The 27,965-nt window shown below is 45.0% G+C and overlaps 1 long non-coding RNA gene across 1 annotated transcript; it reads left to right on the plus strand.

The window, feature by feature from the left end:
• The first annotated feature begins 8,015 nt into the window (after positions 1-8,015).
• Positions 8,016-15,528, plus strand: LOC113976939. The gene is made up of 2 exons (XR_003537221.1): positions 8,016-8,257; positions 15,223-15,528. It is a non-coding gene; the product is annotated as an uncharacterized LOC113976939 (long non-coding RNA).
• Positions 15,529-27,965: the final 12,437 nt, after the last annotated feature.

The raw sequence follows: 27,965 nt of genomic DNA on the forward strand, positions 1-27,965 counted from the left end.
AGAGCCAAAGGGAAAGGAGGGTTTCATCCCTGTGCCCTTCACAGAGCCAAAGGGAATGGAGGGTTTCATCCCTGTGCCCTTCAGCAGAGCAAAAAGGAGGGGAAGGTTTCATCCCTGTGCCCTCGAGGAGAGGCACGCGGGGCTCTGGCTCCCCAGGCCTGGCCCCTGGGCACAGAGGAACAGCTCAGGGAGCTCTTGCCCAGCAGCACTGATGCCTGGACCATTCCCAACAATCCACCAGTTAAAAATATCCTGCCTTTATGTAAACGTCCAATTATTGATTGTCTTGATTTGGTCATGTGTTATCATTAAAATCATTCAAAAGGCACAGACCCATTTATTTAGTGTGAATTCGGAGTTACTGTGAGAAAATGAAATTAGTCATTTTATTAGTACATTTATCCTCATCTTTCTAGTAACACTCTGGGAAGGCTTATCTAAGAGATGAGAGCTCAAACTCTGAAGGACACAGCAGGGTTTTTTAAGAAAGACAGATATGCCAAGTAAATCTGATTATTGCTGCCACAACTGAGTAATTCACCAAAAGCTGCTGAAGAAAGCCCGTGTACTAATAATGCAAAACAAACACATGTACAAACACTCACACAAACAATATTTCCAAGCACTGTTGTGCTTGCCAGAGGATGAATTGCCATGTTCCAATCACATAATACAGCAACAAAAGATTGTACATCCTTCTCAGAAGGAAAGAATTAGCTACTACTGACTGCAGTGGTAACTGATCCCAGAAATCATGATTAACTTCAGCAGTGTTTGCACACACAAACAGTCTCTGTAACACTGCTCCAGTCCAGCTTCCAAAAGCTGGGAAGCAGACAGCAAGGATTCCAGCTGGTCCAATCACTGCCTGTCCAAAATCCTGCCCATCTGCAGGCAGGAGCCTCTTCTCTCTATTCCTGCTACAACCCTGCTCCTTTTCTCCTCTTTCTACAAAGAACAAAGGTTCTAGAGAAGCTAAAAAAAAACAAGGGGCAATGAAAATCCACCCTCTTTCCCATGGAAGGTAGGGCATTATGTAAGTAAACATTTCTTTCTTTGGGTACTGAAACTGTTTTTATCTCCTAATAATGGGTTAAACTTCCATTGGGTGAAACCACAACCAATTCCTCAGGGCACAGCAATAACTTTATTATTAGCTTTTAGATGTATCAGGCACCCATTGTTCCTGTGGTCTGTGAGCAGGGAAGGACTCTACAACCTGCACTGAAAATCCCAAACCACACCACTGGTATCACTGGGTACGTGGGATTTTTGCTGGAGGCATGGATAAGTTGTAATTAAGCAATAATTTTTCCAGGTTATGTATCCCAAGTGTATGATTCTCTTTAGATTCACCTGCCAAACCAGGATATGCGTGCTTTGTACTTCAGGGATTGTACATCAGCACTTGTCTACTCCAAATCACTGGGATTTCTCACCTACTTACAACTAAGTTGGTCTGTAACTACTTTAATGAGTCAGATCTGATGTTTCCTCACTGCAAAACACACGTGCAACAGACTGAATCTGAACCCAAAAGTTTCAGTTCCGTGGATGCCTAAAGCAAGTTTATTTACCACATTACACATCATTCCTTTAAAGCACAAGGAAACACATGGTGTAACTGGGTGCTGGCCCCATCAGGATTCTGAGGTGTTACAGTTGTGACTAAGGAAAGCTGTTTAAAAAAAAAAAAAAGCCAACAATAACAAAAATCACATTAAAGAGGAAAAAAATAAGGTCTACTAAACCATAACATGGTAGGAAGGAAGTTAATAAACCTGCCAATAAAACTGGCAGCCACACAAAACCCCAAATCTGCTCTTAATTGAACAGAAAATATTAAGTTTTCTATAGAATTTTAAACAGCTCAACGACAGGCTCTGATACAGTTACATATTTGCCCCATAATGAGGTTGGGAAGCCCTGGAGGAAGGTCCCTCTTCTGTGCCAGGTTCTATTATGTCCTTACAAAGCTCTGCTATCGATTTTGCAGCCCCAGTCACCTCTCAGAGTTTCCAAAAGGTTATTCACAAACAGCTGCATAAAAATAAGGAGACCCACCGGGCAGCAGGTTCCCACAGCAACCCCAATCCACGTGTGTGTAATCATGGAATGGTTTGGGTGGGAAGGGACCTTAAAGACCAGCCAGTCCCACCCCCTGTCTCAGGCAGGGACACCTTCCACTAGCCCAGGCTGTTCCAACCTGGCCTTGGACACTTCCAGGGATGGGCAACCCGTGCCAGGGCCTCCCCACCCTCACAGCCAAGAATCCCTTCCCAATATCCCACCTAAATCTACCCCCTTGCAGTTTGAATCCACCCCAGCGTGGGACAGCCCAGTTCCTGATGCTTCAGGCACAGCATCTCCAAACCAACCACACAGGGACAAACCATGGCCAGGGAAAGGAAAAACCAAGAGACTGAACTGAAAGTGGTTCCAGGTGGGGGGAGAGGGGGCAAACCCAGCTCTGACAGGGGATATTTTGGGCTCTGGTTCTCCCAGAGCAGAAGCACAGCAGCTCAGGGATGGGGACCATGAATCTCACACCCCCACACAAGGCAGGCTGGGTTTGTCACCAGCTTTTATTCCACACTGAACTTCCAATTTGTTGAAGTGTCAATCCATGGCTTTGCTGGAAACCAGGGAGGTGAGATTATTGGAGCAATTAGCACCTCGAATGAATTGCTGCCTTCGGGAAACGTGCAAAAAAATAACAAAATATAACCCTTTTCATTGCTCAGCAAAACCACGGATTACAAGCTTTAAATATTAGTGACAGGTCATCCCTGAGACACACAGGAAATGCATGCAAGTCTTGGTGCTGAATGTTTTAAATAGTCAGAGAAGTGGGAGGTATTCTCTTGGGTTTATCTTGCTGAAGTTTTCCTTGCCCCATCAGATTTGTCATTTTTATCCTTTAGTATTCAGAAAACATGACAAATTTGGACAGATGTCCCTTCCAGCTTGGTACCTGCAGAGGATCTAACAGGTTTCTGGCAAATCTCTTGGTTTATAAAGCACAAAAACTGAGACACATGTTACTGTACATTAAGACCAGACTAAGCCTCTCACCTATTTCAGTACTTTTTGCCCATATTTTCATGTTTGGTGCTTAAGAGAAGAGAGAGGAGAGGTTGGACTGGTCAGTGATGGTAAAAAAACCGACTGTCCTTACTGGGAATGGATTATATTTCCATGGAATACAAACCTGGGGAATTTAATTAACAAAGAGTAGGGTATGTTGGCCTCAATCCAGCACAGGGTGTCCATAAATCCAGATTAAGTCCCTGCATTAAGGACAGATGACTGGACTGTGCCCTCACCTGCTGCTGCAAGAAGTCAATAACCTGGTCCTGGACTCCTGGTCTCCAAAACAGCCTCACACATCATGGCTCAGAATATTCCCAGGATTACCAAAGGGACGCCCCACCAAGGCTCCTTGGAATTCTAGGACATTTCTGTACCTTGATGCAGTCAGTCCCATTGCTGTGCAGATATTCCAGGCACCACGAGCCAAGTCCTGCAGGCTCCAGTAAATCCCATGGTTTAAAACAGGTAAACCCTGTGTGCTCTGGCTTTGCTTCCAAAGAACTGAACACTCTGATCAGCTCGAGGCCTCCTTCACCCACTTCCCCAAAACTGCCTGACCCTCACACCATCGATGTGTTTGTGACACCACTGATCTCCTCCGGGGTTACACTGGGGATGGATCTCTCCCCTCAGCCCCCGTGTGCCATGAGTTCCTCTGGAGCAGGATCACCAGCCTGGGAGGTGTGTTGGGTGGGGAAAGAGAAAACCAGGAGCTGTGGAGCACCAACAAACCTTGGGAACGAGCCCACCAGAGGTGTTTGCCTTGGTTCCCACACAGACATTCCCACCAGCCCCACAGATGTTCCCACCCCTCTCCCAGCTCCAGGGGAACTCTGGGATGTAACCTAGGGTAGAAGTTCATCTGCTGCAAACTGTCTTTGTGCTCCTGTTCAAGGAGCTTAGGGAGAGCTCCTTCATCCCGGAGATCCTGGTGTCCCTCCTCACACACAGAGCCCAACCAGGGCGTTTTTCCAGCCTCCTGCTTCAAGGCCCCGCAAGGCAACACGGCACAGAATAAAATCCTCCTAATTAGAGCCAACTCCTGAGGAAGTGCAGCCCTCGCTGCTGCTTTGCTCAAGGTCATTTGCTAAGTGGCTGGTGAACAAACAGATCTGCTCGCTTTCAGCACAGGGAGGAATTAAAATCCGATTTAACTCCAGCACCAACCCCGCTATTTGACACTGTCAAAACAATTTTCTGTTGGAAAGCAACAGCACACTATGAGTGAGGCAACAAAGGAAAACTGGCAGTGAAATGAGGCTTTTTAATGTCATTTTGCTCTTAAAATTAGATGATTTTCTAAGAAATAGCTTGATCAAGAATATTGATTAAGGAAACTGTTACTTCCAAATCCAGTATTTGTGGTTCTGCTGGATTACTGGCTTGGATTCTAAATTGAAATTAATAACTGAACTAAGGTTTTCCTTAGGTATATTCTTCATATTAAACATGCAGTGCCCAAAATCCCTTAAACACACCCTACTTTTCCCCCTCTCATTGAGCTGGTCCATAACAAGGTGCACAGACTGGTGAACAGGTAGAACAGGATCAGTATTTCCACAATTTAACACTCTGCAGTTACTGCTCAATAAAAAGAATCACCTGTAACCATCCAGTATCTTGTCCTAAAGATCATTAAGAAATTGTTCTAAGAAATTACTTCTCACATTAATTGCAATACCAATAGTATGTTAAGTGCTCACATGGTAAATGGGGATTAATTCCAGGATTTGGGCTGAAGGGCTGTGCTGGGACAGGCCCCAAAGGTGCAGGAACAGAGCTCTGCAGCACCACAGGCCCCAAAGGTGCAGGAACACGAGCTCTGCAGCTCCACTGCCTTCTCAGACACGGGGCAGGGACAGCCCATGGACTATAAATATGGTCCCCAACGCTCCAGGGAACACGGGATGGCAGCGGAATAAAACACTCCAAATTTGAGGGAGATGAAAAGTAGATTAAAGGCACTTTCTCAACTGCTGCCCTTGTCCAAGGGCTTCTGTTCTGCAGCTCTTTGACACCTGAGCCTTCCCCACGTCCTGCTGAGCTCAGCCCACACCTCGGCCAGCCCTGAACATCCCACTCTTTGAAAAATGTCTCTGCTGTGCCCGCTGGAATTCAAATGATTCCCGTTAGCACTTAAAAACCACTGTTCCTGTAACTTCCTGTGACAGATAAAAATTGGGCACATTCTAACAAGGTCTGTGAGCTGTTCCAGATGGCACTGGAGTCCTTTTCCCAGGATACGAACCACTCCCACCACAGGAGTCGGAGGACTCAGGGAAGTGTAACATGGACAAGGGGTCAGTGACACAGCCCTGCACATAAATAAATAGGAAAAGAACAGAATCAAATGGAGGAAAGCTCTTCCAAATACCTGGAAATTATAATTATGAGTAGTTTAAACCTTTCCTTTTGGAAAAGGATTTTACAGTTCCTTTCTCGATTTTACAATTCCTTTCTCTTTTCCATTAAAAACACCAATCCCTGACCTTTATTCAATGAAGTTATGGGAAGATCTTCTTTCCCTGCAGTGAGATGACTTTCTCCATTAAATCATTTATAAGAGGAATATTAAATAGAACCCCTGTCACAAAAAAAGGGAAAATGAGAAAGACATTTTCTCACTTTTAGTGCACTGGCAGGGAAAAAAAAAATGTTAAAACCAAAGAGATGCAGATGAGTCAAAATGGTTCATTCCACAAAACAATTCCAGATCATCTGTATTATAGCTGAAAAACTCCACATCCTAAAGGGACCTTCTTATCCCTCACTCCTGTGAGGGCCACAGCAGCAGCAGGGATGTGCCAAGCACATTCAGCACCTGAGTGCTCAGGCAACACATCCAGAAAATGTAATATAATCTAATGAGGGATAAATGCTACGCTTCAGTGCTCAGCACTCACACACAGTTGTACGTTTGGGGTGTTTTTCCAACATCAACCTTTCAATAACTTTGCACCCAGTGGAACAGGCAGCAGCTGCCAACGTGCTGAGTCAGGAACAGAAGAGCGAGTCAAGAAGTGACATGAGAATTGTCACACTGGCAATTAAATCCACACTGAAACCTGCAGGAACCCCTCGGTGCAAGGAACTGTCTGGATTTTTCTAAGTGACCATAAATGTCTTATTTCAAAATGAAATTATTCTGACAGTAATTCTGCACCTTAATGTGATAACCCCAGGTTGGTACGTGGAGTCACACCCAGGGGATGCTCATACAGTACTGGGAGAAAGGGTAATTCCATCCCAGGAAAATCAGTGGAACTGATTGAACAGGTTGTTCCACGTGTTGGTTACCCCATCTACCATTTTTTCTTTACAGAATATGAACATCTCAGAGAGTAAAGAACACAAGATTTAAGCATCCAATACTTGTGCTGGAAATATTACACTGTTTATCTTCGGGCTCCATCAGCCTCTGCAAACTCAAGGCAAGTAAATAGTCCCAGGAATAGGCACAGGTTCAGTTCTACTACAATTTCCCAGGATCAATGAGCTCCAAGGCACACATTTACCCACAGACAGGAGGAGCAGCAGCCCTGCCTGCAGTGCCACTGCTCAGGGCCAACAGAGACCTGACAGGGAGGGCTGGCACGGACTGAAAATGCTGCTCCACAGCTGGTTCATTTGTTTCCATTTCCAAGTAATAATACAAGATCAAATTCTGGATTAGTTTAGCTGCTAGAACAGGTGGCATAAGGAGAAAAACAATTTAAGATCTTATCTGTATGAATATTTGGTCACGTTGTGCAATATTCTTCATTTTGTCCCATCAAAATGGATAATTAACAGATTCTGAATAATTCATGCTCGTTTATCACCTGGATTCCTGTGGCACAGCCATGTCCTGCACTCTGCTCAGAGCAGAGCACACCCTTGGACAGTCACAATTCCTGGGTGACATTGTCACCTCAGGCCCCTGCCTTTGTCACAGGGGAAGGTCTGACCCAGAGCCCTGAACGTGATGATTGATGTGAGATCAATCTCACAATTGATGTGAGAATCAATCACCTCAGTCCATGGTGTCCATCCCTGGCTTTCCAACCCCACCCCAGGGCTTTCATGGCAGTCAGAGAAGGGACATGTCCAGAGGAGCCCCCTCAGCACAGCCCCCACCAGCTCTGCTGGGCACAGCTCAGGGGAGCTGCTTTGTCCAGTTGGATGGATTTGGGCAAACAGGGCTTTTGTATCATCATCACAGAACCCTCAGGGTTGGAAGAGACCTTCAAGATTATCGAGACCAAGCATCAAACCAGCAGCACCATCATCACCCCTAAGCCACGGTCCCAAGTGCCACGTCCAGACACTCCTTGAACACTTCCAGGGACTCCACCACCTCCCTGGGCACCTCATTCCAGTGCCTGCCCACTCAGTGCAGCTGCCAACAGACACTACCTCTAATTCATGTTGGGGTTTGGGTTCTTCTCTGGCCATGACTTTTCTTTCCAACTCTAACATTTTGCTGCTTTCAATCCACAGAGTGAGAATTCTTTTCTCTTGACCTCGATTAGCACCAATGAACTTCCATTGTTCAACCTCTAACAAGCAGCCTGGAAGCCACAAGAATTTTGGAGTCCCTGGGTGATAATCAACCCAAACTTTAGGGCAGTGACTCCTGGACACCCAGCAGCACTGGCCATGATAACTGTGTTTTACCTGATCCTGGTGTAACAAGATGCAAGTCTGAATTAAGTAGTTTGATCTTTGGCCCTTTATCACAGTGCCAGTGAAACCCTTTTCTTGCCTATGAATAGCAGAGATAACATTTGCAGCAAAGCAGCTTGGATTAGACAGAAAGAACTAAGACCAGAAACAACTACTTAGGAGATAAGAAATTAAAGCACTTAATTGCTGCAAAGAAAAACACAAAAGCAAACAGAGCTCTATAAAAAAATTCATTATATTCCTCCAGCCACAGGGGACAAGCCAAAGGCTGCAGAGACACCAAACATAAAACAAACTGTGCTCCTAAAATGAGATGAGGACTGATTCTGTACACACACACAGCAACTCAGCACTCAGATGAATTCCAAGGACCACAGGACGTGCAATCCTTGTCCCTGCTCATCGTTTCTGCTCCCATCTGCTTGGACCCAGCTGGAATGTGCTGCTGTGCATCACACAAACCCCTCTGCTCTGGGGCTCCCTGATTACTGCCATGAAGGTGAGGAATGAACAGGCTGATGTTAGATCTGGTGCCAGCATTTCCTACATAAAGCATTCCAGAGCCATTTCTGCAGGACTGCAGGGGTTGGAGATAAGGGAAATGCCTAAAACAAAAATCAAGCCCAATCCCTGCTCTCCCAAAGTGCTGCTGAGGCTGCTCGTGTGAGTGAAGCGGGGCTGTCCTTGAGCAGCAAAACCCAAATGAAACCCAACAGTTAACTCCCATTTCTCCAGGAGAAACAGGAAGCATCACAAGACAGAGGAATGGGCACAGAGTCTGCTGGCTCACTCTGCTCCCTGCTATTACACTGAATTAGTTGGGATTTTAATAGCAGACACAACTCACCACAAATAATAGTTACATCATTTATTAAAGGGAAAGTCATCCGTATTATCTCCAGTACGAGTGCACAGAGGATGTGGGTGAGGGTATTTATTAATTTCTTTGACTTTGGGATGAGCCACATGATGTAGAATTCCTGGATATTGCAGCCAGGTCTCCCTGTTACCTACATGGAGCTAAACCAAACTCTGTAAGTTAAACTGGCACCAGAGCCTCGTAACTGGGTACAAACAGTCATCAGGCACTATCAGAAATAAATTAAAGTACACCATTTCCTCTCAACATTGTCACAACCTACTTTTGTCTCCCATAGTTTATGCTCTTGCCAACTGATTATTCTTTTATTACCCCATTTGAGATTATGAAAGTCAGCTATTCCATATATAATGAGAGGAAACTCAAGTCCAAAGTTAAATGATGAATAACAGCTTACATTACCTAAATAGGTGCTTTCAAGCCCTTGATTTTCTATTTCTTTACTGGTAATTTTTGATCCATACAATGTGGCAGTTTTCCCACAGGACACAAGCAAAGCAATTATTTCACCCAGCAAAAGGTAAAGGCTTTTGTGACACTGAGGTCACTCACCATTACCACCACAGCTTTCTCTGGGCTTACAATTATCAATGTTTAGTTTCATCAAGGAACAGGTCAGGCCAAACACAGAGAAGTTGGCAGCAATGTGACCAGACTGCAACAGCAGAAATCCTACACAGCTCTGCTGGGAGTGTTTCACTGGCACAGGGATTAATCAATATAACTGGGTAACAAGGACACAACAAAAATGTAAAGGGTGATTTCATGATAAAGATAATGAGGACTAAAATAATAAAAAAAACAGATATAGAGTAGCTGGACTACTTAAGGAAAAGGTATTTAACTAATCACAAATCTTCTCACAGTTCTCCTCCAAACTGTTGAGTGGCCCTGCTGAAATTCTTCCAAGATTCCTTAAAAACGAACCTGTTTACAGTAATAAGGGCCAGCAGAGCTTTTTGAACCATTCTGTGCAGATTCCCTTTATCAATCCCCAGCCCCTGCACGAGGCAGTGGCACAGTAACATCCCAGCAAGATTGATGGGGAACAGGCTCTGCCACTCTCCCCACATCTGCCTCCCGTTCTCCAGGTGGCACAAGAAACCCTGGAGTGCTCTCCAACACTTCTGTGGCAGGAAAACAATTCCCAGGCCAGATGTTCTCCTGCACCTTTCTCTCCTCACTACAAGGTTAATTGGTATTTACATATTCATAGGAAAAAAACTTTACTTTCTAAAACATGTTGTGTTGCAATAGTTTGCAAAACAAGAGTTAGCTAAGAATTTTTGGGCAGCTGTTACTTGTTTATTATTAACTTGTATCTACAGAAATTCTGAATGTCCTCTCAACTCTCCTGCTCTCCATCCCGCTGTTCCAGACAGGCTTTGAAAGATTCCCTTCTCAAATGCTGCAAGAAGGATGAGAGAGGGAATCTCTCACAACAGGAGTTTTAAGGGTTAAAGCAGAAAATATCAAAATATCCAAACCATTCTAGGAGAAACATTTACAGATCCTCAGCATTGAAGAGGAACAATAAAAGTTTTATAAGGCTGCAATAAAACGAGGCCAGCAGCTAATGCTGAAAGTTGGCATTTTCCCAAGTGCCAAAAGCAGATCAATAAATAACCCCTCAGAGTGAAGCCAGAAGGCTGAGCAGGGGGTTCTCAGGCCCCTGCAGGCAGGGAAAGGCAGCAGAGGCACTGCACTGGGGTGCACTGGGAGATGGGGGGGTTCTGCACACCCAGGAGGAGCAGCTGCCTTTGCTGCCACAGGCAGGTCCCCACCCTGGCTCCCAGGAGCTCATCCATGGTGGGAAAGGGGGAAGCTCCAAGCTGCTGGAGGCTGGGAAGGTGTTTGGAGACACAGCCAGAGGTGCTGCCCTGTCCTGAATTCCTCAGGCACCCTCTGTGGGAGCTGCTGCTGTGCTGAGACATCCACGGGGGATCTCCCACCTCCATCCAGCTCCAACAGCCAGGGAAGGGCACTGAGCAGGATGGGATGAACAACTGGGACAAGATTGTCCAAAGTCAGCCTTGGGCTCCACAGATGAGGCAAAAACAGCAACAGTTTCCCATCCCAGAATTCATACAGGAAAAGGCAAGCTGGAAGATCTGCTCTAGAATGGGCCATATAAGAAGAGACATATATGGGAAGTCTAATTTAGGGAAGCAGCTTTGAAGGATTTCTGGTGCATGGGAAGTGCAACAAACCCACAGAGAAGCAGGAAAACAGACTTGGAGCAACCTGGTGGAAGGTGTCCCTGCCCATGGCAGGGGATGGAATGAGATGAGCTTCAAGGTCCCTTCCAGCCCAAACCAATTCTGGGATTCTAGGATTCATTTGCCAGGCTTTTCACTAGCAGAATTCCAAGGCTTACAGCTCAAATCAAATCCTGAAACAGCCACCAGCACGGTGCAAGGGGGTGTCTGGAGTGTCAAAATTCCACTGTCCTGGACTCTGAGCATCTCAAACCAAGGCTGGAGCACAGCAAGCTCAGCCTGTGACTGCACTGCTCAGGACTGAGGGGGAGGATCAGCACTGATTCCAGGATGGATCAAAGCCATTTGGCCCAGCATGGGATGATCCTCTCTCTCTCTCCTGCACTCCCTGCCAGGCTCACTAATTAGTTTTTTGAATGACCCAAGTGTTTTTGTCACATCCACCTTAACTATTAAGCCTTTCCACGCTCTTTAATTATCTGGAACAAAATAAAAATCAAGTGAATTACCCTGAAATACTCTGTGAAAACAAAGAATAAATTTGCATACTAAGAGAATAAAGTTGCATATCGTGTAGTGACCATGAGGCCCTTGAAAAGACATCAACCAGAAAGGAAATAAAGTGTTTATTGGAATAACAAGTTCCTCAAAATGGACACATACAAGAACAGATGGATGCTAAGCAGAGAATAAAGAGGCAACTTTAGCAACCAATGTAGGGATAGGAGGTTTTAAAATGATTTCTCTTTGGAAGACTAAAGGATAATATTGTCTCTGAACGTATTTGTGAGGTTCTGGAATAACTCAGAAGTCAGATATGTCAGGGTAATGTACCATTTCCTGTGTTACCAGAAGGTGGGACAGTCCCAAGTTTCAACTGAAGTCTCTAATTTCTCATGTCACAACTCAGCCAAAAGCCTTGTAATACTTAGAGGCCTCTAAATGTGTGGTTAAGGGGTCTGTGACTTCCATTCCAGCAAGTGAAAGAAAAAAAATCATCATCCTGTGTCAGAGAAAGGTCAATATTGCATAATTCATCAGCAAACAGACTCAGAATTAGAACTTTTTGTACAAGTGGTCTTAAAGTGGTTTAATCTGGAGTCTCTCTCTTAAAAAATATAAAGTAAATACAAAGTCCAGACACAAACCCCAGTAATGAACAGCAGACCAGGCTGAACAGGAAGGCAGAAGCAAAGCAGGAATAAAATCACATTTTCCTCAGACACTCTGTCAGCATTACACTAACTACCTGTCTTCACCAGAAAAGCCAAATTCTCTTTGCTGGAGCCCTCACAAAACCACTTTGACCTGGACTGTGATGACCAGCTGACCTGCCCTGCCTGACCATCATTACTGGGCAAAGCAGAGCTGAGCCCTGGGCACTGTGACAGGCAAGGAGAGCAACGGGAAAGCTCAGAAAGGTCACTCAGTCATTAAAAAAAAGGGACCCAAAAGCTTATACTGAGGGGCAGGAGTGGCCTCCTGTGACACAGAGCAGGAAGAAAAGGACATTGTGAAGATGGAACACAAACCACCCACTTTAATTTCGTTGCTTTGTGGGTTTTCGTTTAAGGCCCAATGTTATCTTAATGTGCTTCCTGGCTCCCCATAATTAAATTCACTAATCCCCAGTCTTAAGGCATCAGCAAGTTGAGCTCATTTAAAGTCAGTACCTGAGCCCACATCCGTTGGTTGGGGCTTTTTTCCCTTTAGCAAACAAGCAAAATTATCGAACCCTTTTCCATGACAAGCAGGGATTTTTGTCTGCAATTTTAATGGCTCCTTCTTCACTGTCCTCACTCTGTACTTTAGGGGTTACAAAGGAGCCTTAAGACAGTTATTCCTATAGATTTAGATATATCTGGATATCTAACCAAGGTACAGAAAATATCTCACAATATCCCCACTGCACAGCTGCTTGATGCTCCCAAGCTGCCCTTTATGCTGCATTTGCAAACTCACCTATCTGCTTAATATCTCTTATTTCTTATTTGCTCTGGGGAGGGGGATTCCTGAAGGCAACACCTGACAACTCAGTGTGTCAGTCATCCCTTCTCCCAGCGCAGCAGGATCAGTTCCCATCCATCTGCACACTGCAGACAAACACAATTATAGATAAAGATCTCCCGGAAACATGACTAGCTGCAAAAATAAATTTACCTCCTTATCTGCAAAGGAATCACCTCAGTTTCTCCATCACTCCAAAATAATGTCCCTCAGTCACCTCTTGAATTACACAGACAGCATTTCTCAAGTATTTCCAGCTCCACAATCTTCCTCGGGTCTTTTCCATCAGCACTGTCAACCAACTTGGGGCACCAATTTTACTTTTGGTAATTATTTGTCCTCTACTTCAAATTCCTTTCTGTGGTTCCAGTTAACTCAGTACCATTTTATTTCCTTTCCCGAACCATTCCACAGGATTTCCTGAGCCACACCAGACACAGGTGGGCAGAGCCTCTGCAGTGCCATCCCCCCAAATAACACGGTCCTGCAAGGCCTGGCTTTCCTGCAGACTGGCAGAACGTCCTTAGATACGACCTGCAAGGTTGAGCCTCAGTATTTCTGAAATCTCTAAGCTCATCCCAAAATGTCAGTGACAACTGCTTAGCTAAAAACAGTGTTAAACCCCATCTTATTTCACGCCACTCCTCATTGATCTTCACAGCTTAGGATTTCCTGGTAAAGCTTTGAAGTAATGTCCCACCTCCCAGGGGATTTCTCCTTGGATGCTCCAGGTAACCCAGCTTTGTCCAGTGACAGGTCAGCTCTGTGCACCTGAACAGACCTCTCCACTCAGTGAGGAGACCCACACTGGAAGTTTGGAATTAGGGCATTTAAGGAAACAAAATCTCGGTACATCAGAAGGACCCTCAGGATTTTGTAGAAGTTTCTCTCTTATTCCCCAAATTGGCCCCTTCTACATCTCCCACCAGTGAGACAACAGGTCAATTCTTTCAACTGGCAGGGAAAGCTCTCCAAGCCAAGAGGCTGATCCACATAATATCCAATATCTACTGAAATGACAGTTACCAGCAATAAATAACATCAAAATATCTATAATGGAACATCTACAATGGTATTCCAAATTAATATTGGAGAGGATCAGCAGATATGGATGAAAAGACAGACACTTTCACCATTTATTGCTGCAGGAACAGCTCTGGCTCCAGAGTGCCCCTCCCTGCTGGTTTTTGTTGGAGCCAAGCCCACAGGTGATGGATGTGTCTGGATGGACCCAAATGATGGATTAGGGCTGGAGACACCCACAGCAGTGGATATACATTACAATCAGACCTGCAGCCTTATCACTATCTTAATTAACATCTCCTCTGAGCAGAATGAAATGCTAACTCCAGAGGTCTGCTCCTGCTTCCCTGGAGGAGTGGGAATGCTGCTGTTCCCTTCAGTGGGGGCAGGATCACTCCCTCCTTACTGCACCAGCCCGGTCCAAAAAGCAGGATCCCATTTTTTTCCTGCCACAGCCAGGGACTCGCAGGGCTGAGCACAGGCAGAGCTCATCCATCACTCTACAGGATGGTTCTGCTTGTTAAGCTCGGGCTCAGCCCACCACCTTCTCCTTTCCTTTTTTTAACATTAATTAAGCTTCAAAAAAGGCAGTTAGGATAAGAAATTGCAGAAAAATGATGGTCATTTTATTGTTTGTTCCCTAATTGCGCACATAATGAGGCAAATTTAAAGTAGTGCACCTCAGAAGTTGCATTTTAATGATGCTGTTCCTGTGGTCTGAGTGCTAATGCCCTCGTTTTTATCACCAATTGCTGCTCTAGTGACTGCTCAAAAAAATGTCTTGTTAAGAAATGCTTAGAAGGCATTGTAATTACAGACTGTACATATTCAGGTTACAGTTAGAGAAGCCAAGAATTTAGTTTATGAAAATATCCTTGTTGTGTATTACAGTTTCCTGGTTATAGTCTCTCACTGCTGTCCAAGGCACAAAGTCTTGGCCAAACCCCTTGTTAACACAAGCTGATGTTTTCCATTTAAATAACGAGGGTGATCCAACAGAAAGTGATGCTTTGCTGCTTTTCCAACTTGAGATGCATCTGCCTTTCTTTAACAGATGAAATACCTGCCCCATCCTCCCACCACTAAACACACAGAGATGAATTTAAAGTCATTTTAAAAATAGGGTTTCAACTGCAGATCTGTCTGTACTGGAATCTTCGTTTCCAACAGCTGCCAACAGGAAAGAGCTTCCCAAATTCCCTCATGTTGCTTCAGGGCCAGGTTGGACAGAGCTTGGAACAACCTGGTCTAGTGGAAGGTGTCCCTGCCCATGGCGGGGGTGGGACTGGATGGGCTTTAAGGTCCTTCCAACCCATCCTCTGATTCTCTTCACAGACCCATGATCCTACCCCACCCCTTTCCAGCCCCATCCAAGAGGGATCTCCCCCTCCTCTGCACCAGGACAGACAGGGAGGTCTGGAAAAGCCACGCAGGACTTGCACCCTCCCCCTGCAACATGGTGGGAACAAAAGCAGAGGCTCTGGAAGGCAAAGCACCAGACTCTGAGCTCGGCCATCAGAGGAGTGAGGAACCCTCACTCACCACAGAATCATCAATGGACCGAGGGACAGGGGAGCAATTCATGGTTCCAGCCTGACTTGGAAATTATGAATAAAAATCCTCCCTCTTAGGTGAAAACTTTTCAAGAGCCACAAGTCCTTTTTTTGAACATCCTTTTCTATCTACCCACCTCTGCTGTGCTGGACAAATATACATTTAACCTAATAAAATCTGCAGAAACTACTCCTAGGAAATATTCCCTGAAGGCCTGAAACATTTATAACCAGAGAGAGCTTGTAAAAAACAATGAAGAGCCATTACTTGTAGCGGGATATCATCCTCAAAACTGCATCCTGAGCTATTTCCTCAGGCCCCACAGAACATCTCATTTGCTCAGGCAGGCACAGATCTTTCCAGAGACCCTGAAACACTTGGCATTTTGTGTTCTCGGTCTAAAACTGCCTGCAAGGTATTTCTGCTAAGGATGTTCAGTTGCTGCAAGGAAATGAGAAACCAGTGCTTAATTTAAGTGTTCTAACAAGTTCCTTCTTCCAGTTCAGCTCCTGCCCCATCCCTGACCACCCTAAAAGGTCACACACCATGCTCAGCTAACAAGCCCGAGAGCTCCAAGCAGGAAACTGTAAAACCATAAACAATAATTTACCTCTCCTTCATGCTAAACTTCAGTGGGTTATAATTTGGCTTTCTCAATACAAGGTCTCAGCAGGAGACAGCTAATGACTTTTTCCACCTTCAAATAAGCTGTTCCACACTGTGCTCACTTAGCTTTGTGTGGGAAGCCTGAAGTCAGGTAAAATAAGCCTCTTATGCCACAAAAGAGGAAAAAAAAGACTATTTCAAAACTAAAATTAGTCCTATGGTTTAATAGCAAATTTCAGCGTGTACCATCAGGTTTTTTCCCCTGCTTAACCTGCACTGGGAGCACATCACCATGAAGGGGGGACAGTGAATTGAGCCCTCACCAAGCAAGGGAAACAATTCTAGTAAGGAACTGGAATACAAAATGCAACAGCTCACCCGCAGTGGTTGGACACATTTGTCACCCCAGAGAACACTTCCTTTGGTTTGACACTGCTGGAGTCTCCCTCACCTAACACCGAGCTTCCCCAATCCCAAATTAATTCTCTGTATGTCCAGCAGGGACCCAGGTGATCAGGAAATGTCACAGGATTAACTGGCAACCTCTTAATAGAGAAAAAAATCAAGGGGCTCTGAACCCTGAAAAAAATTCCCACAAGTGCATCGTTAGGAATCGTTCTCCAAGGTCAGTCGTTTCCTTGCAGGTTCAGACTATCAAAAGCTGAAGGTGGTTTTGTGTGAGTTATGGGCCAAAACATCTCCAGGAAGAAAAAGGGTTGTGTTTAGTTTATTTTCCCTCCCTGTGCAGAGAGGGACAGAGTGAGGCAGCCAGAGCATGGAAAGGGAGAAAGGCTGGGATGAGCCTGGCAAGCAAACAGGGAGTCACAGAGGGAGAAAGTCCCACAGAATTTGTTGTTAAAACTGGACACAGTCCCCAGGACAATGGATTTATATTGCCCAGAATTCAACCCAGCCAATACGCCTTTTTCCAGGACTTTTTCCTGGGAATCTACTACACTGGATAACTTTCAGACACTGGATACGTCTTCACCTAAAAACCAAATCCTTTTCATTTTCTGATTGTTTTAAAAGTGAAAAGGAGTGACAAAGAAAAGGCAAGGGAGTGTGTTATGGCAATAAAGTAGAACTGGATTGTAGGATTCAGTGGCTGAAGTGGTCAAGAATGAATGCTAAAAGATTTTTTTTTTTAAATCCTAAATAAAAGCATATTTTAGTAATTAATATTAGGAAACGAAAGCAGTATAAAGAAGACATAGCTGATAACCAAGAGCCTTTACAATCCTGTTCAACACGCTGCTGAAAACCCAAGGACAAACACTGAAAGCCAGAAAACACGTCTGTGTGTTCAAGTCTTCCTCTCAGAGGAGAAGACAAAGGTGCCTAAAACTTCCTGAGACAGAGGCACAGATCTATTAATAGCAACACAATCCTTCTGTCAACGAGGCTGTTCATTAATGTGTCAGAAAACATTTAACCCACCAGCCTCAAACTCGACGTTTTATTCCAGGTGGAAAGCTAAAAATAATTTTTCACACGTTAACACAGAGTTTGTCACCGACATTCCCATTTCCAGAGCCAGGAGGTGACAGCAGCCAGTGACAGTGCTGGTTCTGCAGTGGTTACACAGCCAGGGAGCAGGTAAAGAGCTTGTATGGCATGTCTGAGTGCCCAGCTCTGCCCCCTCACACCCTACCAGGACTGGAAGTTTGGCTGCTCCAATAAGGAAAGGTTTCTGGAGATCTCCAGGGGTCAGTGGCACTGCAGGAAGCGTGACTGTGTCTGTCCCTGGCACAGACAAACACACTGGATGAGTGCAGGACATCTACCCCAGGAATTCAGAGCTGCTCATTCCCCGAAGTGGTGGGAAGCAGTTCACCCTCTGCCCACAAACACAGAGATAATTTAAAAATAGCTTCAGGTTGCCAGCTCGTTCCAAGAGAAAATACGCTTCAAAATTAACATCATCCTGCCCAAAGACATTTTCCAAGTATTGTGCCCAGGTCTGGAAATGGACACCTGGGAACTGCCACAGCAGGTGGGGGGAAAGGCTCCAAATCCAGTGACCAGCACAAATCCCAAAATCGATCTGTTTGACTCTTGGAAACCTCCCTCGATGCAAATGAAGACCTTTTTCTTCTTCCCTTCTGTTTCCCATCTACCAGCAAGCTACTAATCCATTCTATACTATAAATAAAATGTGTTGTTCTTTTCAAGGAACCTTGCTCAAAGCTCTCTGAAAAAATTCATGTACACAATGCATTGAGTAGAGCCCCCTTATCCACACAGCCATTAACTCCTTCAGACAAACCTGACTGATCTGTCAGGCATGAATCCCTCGAAAAGTTTGATTTTCCTACTATATCATGTTTATATATGTGCCTGATAATCTTTATTATCCAGGTGCAGAAGGCACACCTGTGGTTCCCAAGTCACTTTTCCTTCTCCTTCACATAAAGAATGTCCTTTTTGTCTCCTAACACTGAGGCTGATTTAAGTGACAGTTAATAGCCCACGTTTAAGTTCCTTTCTCACCAAGGATGCTGCCATCTGTTCCTGTCATTGTGTTCCTTTACGGACTGTTTTGACCATCTTCTCCTGACACATCCATTTGTGACAGTTCCTGAGACTCTTCCCACAGGAACAGGAGCCTCCCAAGCTTCCCTCCCCTGTGTGCCAAGGCAAATCCTGCATTTCCTCTTCCACTGTCACATTCCTGCCCCTAATGTGACTTGTGTTATTGTTTATTCCTTTACCATGGTGAACTCAAACCTGGCACAGCCTTGTTTGCAGAGTGTTTGCTTTACTTTTTTTAATTATGACTGTCAATACCTCAATCTTTTTAGCTCTTCTTGTGGTTTTACATTTAGATTAATCACAATGTATGTTTTTTTAAAATTTTCCTTCCATTGCTATTACATCTTTCACTTCATTTTCTAGTGATGCTTTTGGTGGCCTTTCTGAGTCATTGTGCCTCAAAGCATTACACTCTCAGCTGTTCCTTTAAAATTATATTTAAGCAGGCTCCTAAATAGGTGGGTTTTGAAGTTAAATGCTCTGCTGTGCTGGATTTATTGCTTCTCCCAGGAGGTCGACTTTGAATAAAATGATGACAAACCTCATGGCAGTATCTTGAATTGTGCCCCGTCTCCTATGCAGGATTAATCAAGATTTGCTTTGCCTTTTCAGATGAGGTTATTTATTTTGCTGCAAATACCAGAGGTTTGTAAGATTTTAAATCTTATCTTCAGCCCCAAACCCAGCCCATACACCCATAATTGCAATTTAATTTCTGCTTTGGCAGCTTTTCTAATCTCTCTGAGCCTTCCATGGACAGTATCAGTGTATCTTTACAATAGTTTCTGCCATTGTCTCAAGATTATAATCTTTCTACCCATCTTTTTATTCATAAAATTTCACAGCTCCCTTTGATGCACTTTAATAATTTGTATTTGACTTGAAACTGTCTTGAATGGATATATATATATATAGCACAATTCCCCACAGTATGTCCTGCTAAACCAATCCAGTATTATTTTTACCCTGGAAAAAGACCACCTTTCTAACTAACTTCCCTTTTGATTTGGAGAATAAATAGCACTATGTGATGCTTGCCCTAGCAGGGACTTGCATGATATGCTCTAATTTAATTCAGAGTTATCATGCACACAACACTTCAGCCCTGAAAACCCCTGAGATCAGGGTATTCCACTCCCATACCCCCCGTGGGCACTTCCCAGAGTGGGTGTGTGGTGGTTTGAGACCCCCAAAAATCCAATTTCCGAGTCCAAGCCCCCCTCCCACAACTCACCCCAGTGTGAGAGGGGTTTTCCAGACACAACACAAGACTCAATATGGGGGGAAGGGAATTATATTACAATTATTACACAAATAAATATTATAATACATTATATACATAATCCTAACTATCTCTCCTATGATAAAGCAGTATTTACATTGGATCAAATCTCTTTTCCCTCCAATAAAAGTCCAGAAGGGAAGAAGGAAAGATCCTTTCCATGTTCAGGGCAGCAGGGGAATAGCTGGCATCCCTGTGGTCCACAGAAGAGAAAGGGGCAAGAAAGGTCCTTTCCTGATATATTTTTTAAAATAATCACAGTTTCCATCAGCCCCCCCAGCTTCAGGTGTTGGGAGGAGAAGGGAAGAGGACAGGCTCCAGCCCTGCAAAGGAAGCTCCTGTTTTATGGTGGCACACGGACCAGGAAATCAGGCAAGGGCCTCTTCCTCCCTTGCAGCTCGTTAAATCAGACCAAGATCCTTTGATTACACACAGCAATATGAGGAGCACAGACATTCTGAAGCTATTTGGGATCTGTAAATGATAACCCCTACATTTAAAACCAAGCTGCTGTTGGGAAATTCTGCCTGTGAAGGTGCCCGGTCACCTGCCCAGAGCAGAGACTGGGCACAGCGGCGTTCCCAGCCCAGGGAACGAGCCCTGCCAGCTCCAGAGCCCCAGCTCCAGTGGGCAAGTGTTAACCTGGGTGTTTGCAGCCAACTTTCAGCCAATTACAGTCCCAGAATTTCAACTGCACTCCAGCAACCTCATTAGCTGTACAGCCAGAAATATGCTGCTGTAACTCTCAGCAGCGTGAGGGTGCAAGTGTCTGTCTGGTGTAAAACTCCTCCAGACACTAAAATAAAACATTTCCTCAGCTGAAGTTTCTTTATATCCTCTGGGTCATTCTCTCAGAGTTAACAGTGTCCTGTAAATCTGACTTAACTACACTGCATAAATCTAACTTTGCAGTGACAAAAGCTTACATAAACTCATCTCCATTCCCCCCCCACTGGGGCTGGGGCTAAATGAGGGACAGATTTAGGGTTTCAGACAAACTGAGAACACTTACAGGCTCTTCTAAATAAGGTCTGGGATTTAAAAAACTGTTGTTGCTCTACCTCAGGCTGCCATATTTCTGTCTCACACAGAAATGCACAGACATGCTCTGTGCTCACACAAACCCCCCACACCTCCCTGAGGCAGCCGATTTATGGCACCCACAGTTCTGACCACTGGGTCCTGCACACAAACAGCCTCCAAGGGCACACAGGACGTCCAGAGAAACCTGTTCCTTTAGGAATGCAACCTCTGAGCAGAGTGCAGATGGAGAACAAGGTTATTTTGGTTTGCCCAATGCTTTAAAATCTAAATCAAATTAATGACAGAAGAGAAAAATTAAAAAAAGGCAAAAAAAAAAAAAGCAATTTGTGTTCAACTACAGTTGTTATTGTTGGGATTGAACAAGAATTGTTATCACGTCAAAAAACGGTTTGTCCAGAGGCACTTTTTAACCACATTCCTACAAAAGCCAGAAAACCTGGTTCTGCTGGGAAGTGGTGGAGTCACCACCCTGGAAGTGTTCAAAAATCGAGCAGATGTGGAACTTCGTGATATGGTCGGTCGGGCACAGTGGGGTTTGGTCAAAGGTTGGACCTGACCTTGAATGTCTTTTCTTTATGATTCTGTGATCTAGGTCCCCGAGCAAAAGCCTCATGGAAGACACTGCCCCTGGGCAGCTGTCCTCCTTGGCTCCCTCAGCACATCCAGGAGAGGAGAACCCTTCACCTGCAGCAGCTGGGACACTGCCCGTGGGGACCCACCTCAGCCAGGGGACCTGCCCTGCCCTGTCCCACCTCAGCCAGGGGACCTGCCCTGCCCTGTCCCACCTCAGCCAGGGGACCTGCCCTTGGGATGCACTGAGCAGGTCCGAGCACAGCCTCAGCTCCCTTCCCCCCTCTCCCATTCCCATCCCCAGCAGCAGCTCAAAGGCTCCCAGGCTCAGCCCGTGGTTCTGTGCCGTGGGTGCTGCTGGCCCTGCCCTGCTGCCATGGCTGGTGTCCCCCCAGGCCGTGGTTGTCCCTCTGTCCCCCGGAGCAGCAGGGACACGCTCGGCGCTCGTTCCGCTTTGCTGGTTCCTTCTCCCCCGCGATCACTCGGCTGCCTCCCATCAAAGCTGAACCCCAGAACACTTGTGAGGGAGACCTTGTTCTGTTCCTCCTACTGAACCTGTTCTTTTTTGCATAAATAAATATTCAGGAGACACGGAATTAGAATCCAGGCTCTCTCTGCCTCACTTTGGCCATCCCAGGGGTTCTCTACCCCACTGTCTATAATCACTCTTTTCCATCACTTCTCTCTCAAAGACTGAGTTTTCCCTAATAAGTAGAACAACTTCAGTAGAAAAGGTTGAGAATTCACTCTGTAGAATACTCTTTAACACAGTGCTCAGAATATTTATTGGCTATTACGTGAAAATAAAGAATTGAGCACAAATCCCATACTACAAGAAATTAATGATCTGTATACAGGACTCTTAGCACTGAGTAAACTATTTGTACAAAGCAGTCCCAAAGATACACAGCAAATGCACCATGAAGAGCGGGGGAAGAGAGGGATTTGTAGTCAGAACAGCTACATACAAAAACCTATCCCTGATGTCCTGTTCTCCAAAACAGATTTTCCCAGAAATCTGACCATGCTCACGAGACAGACCTGCACAGGAGCCTGTCCCCCTCCCCACATTATTAAATCCAGGCAGGGAGGCACCTTTAAATCCAGAGCCCAAGGTCCCTGACTAGCCCTGAGAAACAGCAACAGGGCTGGCAAAGGTATCTCAGCTGTGGGGCACTGACTGTAGGGAAGGAGCTCACTGAGCTCCAACCCCACCTCCCCACACACACTTCTCTGGGAGCTTCTCTCGATCACTGGAGGCAATTAAAGCTGCTACCAAAGCTACCTCAATGTATTTTAGTCATCTAAAAGGGAATTATTAAGTATTATAATAATATCCAGGCAAACAGTACATCACTGAACAACCCACTCCCCTAAAATCATTAGGAATTTCCCAGGACACTGCACCTATCACCACTATCACCCACCAAACTGTCTTGGAGATTTATGTATTCCCTCCATTTCACTGTTTCACCACCTTAACAGATGGATACATTGATTTCTTTTTCCTACCAGTTTCTCAGAAAAATTAATTCAATATACAGACCAACCTGCAATTCCCTTCTGCCATCTTGGGCCTCCTCTTTTGATCCACAGTCCCAGCCAAAAAAGCTTCCAAGTCCTCTTTGGGATACTGTGCTTCTAACCTGGCCAAGGGCCATGTTTAGTGGTCTCTCCCAACCTGTAACAGTGCTGCCATTTAACTGCAGCATATGCAGGAGACATGTTTGGAAAGGTCTTAGTTTTTCAAGCATTCTCCCAACTAGTCATGGTTATTAACTCTCTTATGAGCATAAAAAGCTCTTTGAATACCTCCACAATTGCAAAAAAGTGAGACCCAGTTCCTTATCAGTTTTTTAAATGAACTGAGCTCGAGTATTAACATAAAAGCAGGGAGACACAAACCATGGGGCTGAAGAAAATGCCATTACAAATGTAGTGCAGCCAGCAGGGAAGCACAGGGGAGATGGGAGCAATTCTCTGCCAGCAGCAGCGTGTCCAGGCACCAGCAAAGTGACATTACTGGGCAGGGCACACGTGCAGCTCAGACTCAGCCAGGGCTTCAGACCTCCTGAGAGCTGCCAGCAGAAGGGTTTCAGCTCTGCCTTCAAAAATAAGCCCCAAAACAACTCTACACCTGGGATTTTAAAGTGCAACGACTGCTTTAATGGGAAGGGAAGTCTTTTCTCAGGGAAGAGAAAGAATTAAAGGCAGGTTCCCTGTAAAGACAGCAGCACTGGAATATGTGTGAAATACCTTTTCCAGAACACATCAAAAAACAGGTGATCGTGTTCTTCAGGCCATTCTGGCATTACAATTTCAATAAGTGGTAAGAAGTGGAGCAGATAACACTAAGAGGTTCCCAAAATGCTACTCATTTTTTGCAATGGTTTAGGAAGCTCTTATGCTAAAAATGCATAAAGCCATTTAGACAATTTTATGATTTAAAAGCAGAGAGAGAGGGGAAAAAACCCACCCCAGATGTGCTCAGATTTCTAACTGTTCTTCTTGTTACAGCCCCAAACTTTCCCTCCATCTGAGGGCAATAACGATTTCCAGAAGCCTGTATTAGATCTTCACTGAAGTGCCTCTTGAGGAAGCTGAATTTATTAGTGGAAACACTGAACCAGTGCTAAAAAACACGTGGACTTGGTTCATCTGCATCAAGGAACAAGGCCAACAGTCACTGCTGTTTATTCCAACTTGTTCCCTTTTTCTACAGTTAAATGAAAAGATCACCACAACAATGATGCTGTGCAAGTCCTTTGTTTTCTCCCTCTTTTCTGATTTCCAGCAGGCAGCACCTCAGTGGGAGGGAGCAGGAGAAATGCTGGGACAACCTCAGCAGGGCAGGAGAGGCTGGGGAGCTCCACAGGGGACAGTCCTGGCTGGTGGCTCTGCATGGACACAGGTCTCTCCTCCCACCTGCATTTCTGTGCCTTGACATCTGTCATGACCCACAGGGGATGGCTGGGGGGTCCCAGGATCCTAAATCTCACTCAGGCACTCAGCACCTTCATAGTGTCCCCGTGGAAAGGGTTGGGCCACAGCTCAGTGTGAGGCTGGAAATGAGAGTTCACATTCCCTGCTTCTCCACAAGGGCCTGGAGGGGCAGGACAAGGGGGAATGGCTTCAAACTGGAAGGGAGCAGGTTTAGATGGGATATTGGGAAGCAATTCTTCCCTGTGAGGGTGGGGAGGCCCTGGCAGAGGGTGCCCAGAGAAGCTGTGGCTGCCCCATCCCTGGAAGTGTCCAAGGCCAGGTTGGATGGAGCTTGGGGCAACCTGGGCTAGTGGAAGGTGTTCCTGCCCATGGCAGGGGGTGGAATGGGATGATCCTTAATGTCCCTTCCAACCCAAAGCATTCCATGGCTCTGTTCTCTGAATTGCTGGCACAGCAGTCAGGTGCAGATGCTCATGACTTTACTGGGAACTATTATCCTGTATCTTGATATACAACCTCTATCAAGAGTATCCTTTCCCATGGTAGCCCTGGCTGGAAAGCAATTAGTTGATTATCTAGAGGACTTTAAAACCAAGGAAGCAGCAACCACAAAATGGAGCTGAGCCTGGAGCAGCAGCTTTGTATCAGACAGAAACCAACAGTAATAAATCATATGAGAATTATTGTTATGTGCTGTTATTTGCAACAAGTACCTTAAAAACTCCAGCCAGAGAATCTCTGCCTTTATTTCCCACACGTTCAGTGATAACGAGCCACAGCTCCTTCCTTTGGACACCAAGCACAAACTAGTCAAAATTAGGGCTCTCTTGCCTACTTAACAAAAAAACCTGCTGCCAAGTCCAACTGAAAGAGGTGGAAAATTGTAAATCTTTAACAAGTCTCTTACAGTTTGGGTTTGGATTTATTCTTTTCCTTACCTCATAGCAATTAGGATACCATATACCTCGAGAAAGTGAACTGTGGCCAGGAGAGGTTGCTGCTAAGAAAGAATGTTTTTAGTTGTTACATGATAAGATTCAGCAGCCCAGCTTCCCCCCCAGCACACCGTGAGAAGGCCAGCAATCAGCTCCCAGAAAGGACAAGTTTTCCATAAATCCCCCTCCCCTGGCTCTGCCTTTCTTCTTGTGTGCTCAGCTGGAGCAATTAGGAGAATAATCTATAGGAAGCCTCCCCCCAGCAGCCTCTCGCAGCTTTCTCCAGCTGTTTCCTTCTTTTTGTTGCCAGCAAAGCCAAGCTCTGCAGAGATGATTCACCTCAGCAGGACTCCAAACTCTACATCTGCTCCGGGGGCATAATCTTTGCTGGGTACATGGAAATGGTCTTTAAACTAATGGAGCCACCAGACTAAGCAAAAAATCCTCTTCTCGCAATCTACGCACAAAGGTTTGATTTCCAATTTTATTTCTAGCTGGGTATTTTCAAGATTATCATCTTTCTTCTTTAATCATCATAATGCTGCTTTGCAACACGCATTGCTCTTCTGAAAGGGCCTCACTGCACTCTAAAAATGCAAATCTGCATCATCTTTTTATAATACAGACACCATCTACAGTGACCTGTCCAGCAACACAGAGAAAATCCCTGGAATAAGTGGAACTGGCATCCAACGACCACAAACTCTTCCAAACCATGATGCTGCCCCAAAAACAACGCTGAGAAACACAGAAAAATATGTTTTAAAAATGGATTTGAGCTTCCCTTCTCCAAGGAAATGGACATTTCTCCCTTAATGACAGCAAGGGATGGAACAAAGCTGTATGTTTGCAATTCCTGGGAAGTGTGGAGAGTGTCCTTAGCCCAGGGGAAATCCACAGGATTCAATGGATGGAGGAGGAAGGCTCCAAAGCAGTGGAGCTCATTTGGAGCAGCACATTGAAAATCACACAGGGTTTTTTGTGACTCCATGTGGAAAACACACTCATTTAGGCTGAGGAAGGGAAAAGGTAAATGATTTTCCCCTATTTATGGAGAATGAGTACAAATATTTGTCTCCCAGGATATATGTGTAAGAGTTTCTGCAAATCAGTACTAAACTGAGAAAAAACCCTGTTGTTTATCACTCAGACACTGCCCAGAGCAGCTCCTATGGTATAAATCTAAAGGAGACTGATCTTGGTATTTGAGAAATAAAATTTTCCCTTCTCAAAAAAGAAACTGTAATTTCTGTGAAGCTCAGAGAAGCCAGAAAGAGAAATGCAGAATAAAACAGCAGAATAAAGTCATAACTTTCATCACTCAGTGGTTTCCTGGACAAAAGAATTTCCTATGGACAGCAGGAACTTCTCTCACAGATGCTGAACAGACCCATTTCCACTCTCTGGAGAGTAAAAATTCTCTCTTGAACTCCTGGGATTGTGATTGTCACTCCCTCCACATTCATTACCCAGCCACCATCTGCCAGCAACTAATAAAAACAACAGTTACCTCATGCTCCTAAGATAACTAATCTCATCACCTTTTGAGAACCATTAACAACGAAGAAATGCAAGCTTAATAATCCCTCCCTTGGGATTTGGAGTGCTGGGCATGTGTTATCAGAAATGAAAATCGTGTTTGCTGCATATTCCAGGACATGAGTTTCCATATGAGACAGAAAAAGTAAGGACCAGGGAATAAAGACTGGAAAGTTGTGTGTTGTGCTTTGCCTCCCCAGGGAGGAGAGGATGAAACACGGCCCAAAGCTCAGACTGAAGCTCAGCTGTGGAGTGGCCTTACCAAAATAATTCAACGTAGAAAGGGCCCCCAGAACCCCAAAAAGTACATGACAAGGACTCTTGAGATGATGTGTTTTAGCTCCTGAAGCAACAACAGGCCCTACCCATCATCACAGCAGGAAAACTGATTCTCTCAGTAATGAATTTGCTGACTCCCACTCGCTGTTACCCACCAAGAGCCCAACAATCTGTTGTTTGAAATGCTTACAACATCTACTCTGTGTGTGTCATAAAAACACTGAGGTAAACACCCAGCTCAAATCCAACCCCTCAGAACATCCTGGGCTGCAGGTTCACCCTCCTCCACAGCACGTGAGCTCTGCTCAGCTCCTGACCCTCAAACCTGCTACAACCCTCAAGGGCAAAGGAGAAAAGCTGATTTTTCCATTAAAGAAGAGGCTTTTCAACTCAAACACTGACATAACAGCAGTGGATCACAAGGAAAAACAGACCTTCAATCCCAAAGGACCACCTTTCCATGGACAGCCACCCAAATTCCGGGTGACACTCCCCCAGCTCCAATCCCTCAGTGCAGCCAGTGGCACCAAGGGCAAGCAGAGGCAAATATTTCAACAGATTCTACATTCTGTAGAGTTAATGTTATAACCTTTTTCCACAATCTCACATCTGTTATGGTCTCTGAACTATCATTTAATAAAACCAACTGATAAAACTGAGGGGGGGATCATATAAACTTTGAAGTACCTAAACTGTGAAGAAACACCCAAAGCTGTAGCTGCACACCCAAAAGCTGCTTGGTTATTGTTATCCTTGCTGACAGTGTCACTTCAAAATAATTTTTATACAGT

The sequence above is a fragment of the Neopelma chrysocephalum genome, unplaced genomic scaffold (genome assembly GCF_003984885.1).
Source record: "Neopelma chrysocephalum unplaced genomic scaffold, ASM398488v2 Primary Assembly neopelma1_189, whole genome shotgun sequence".
NCBI lineage: Eukaryota > Metazoa > Chordata > Aves > Passeriformes > Pipridae > Neopelma > Neopelma chrysocephalum.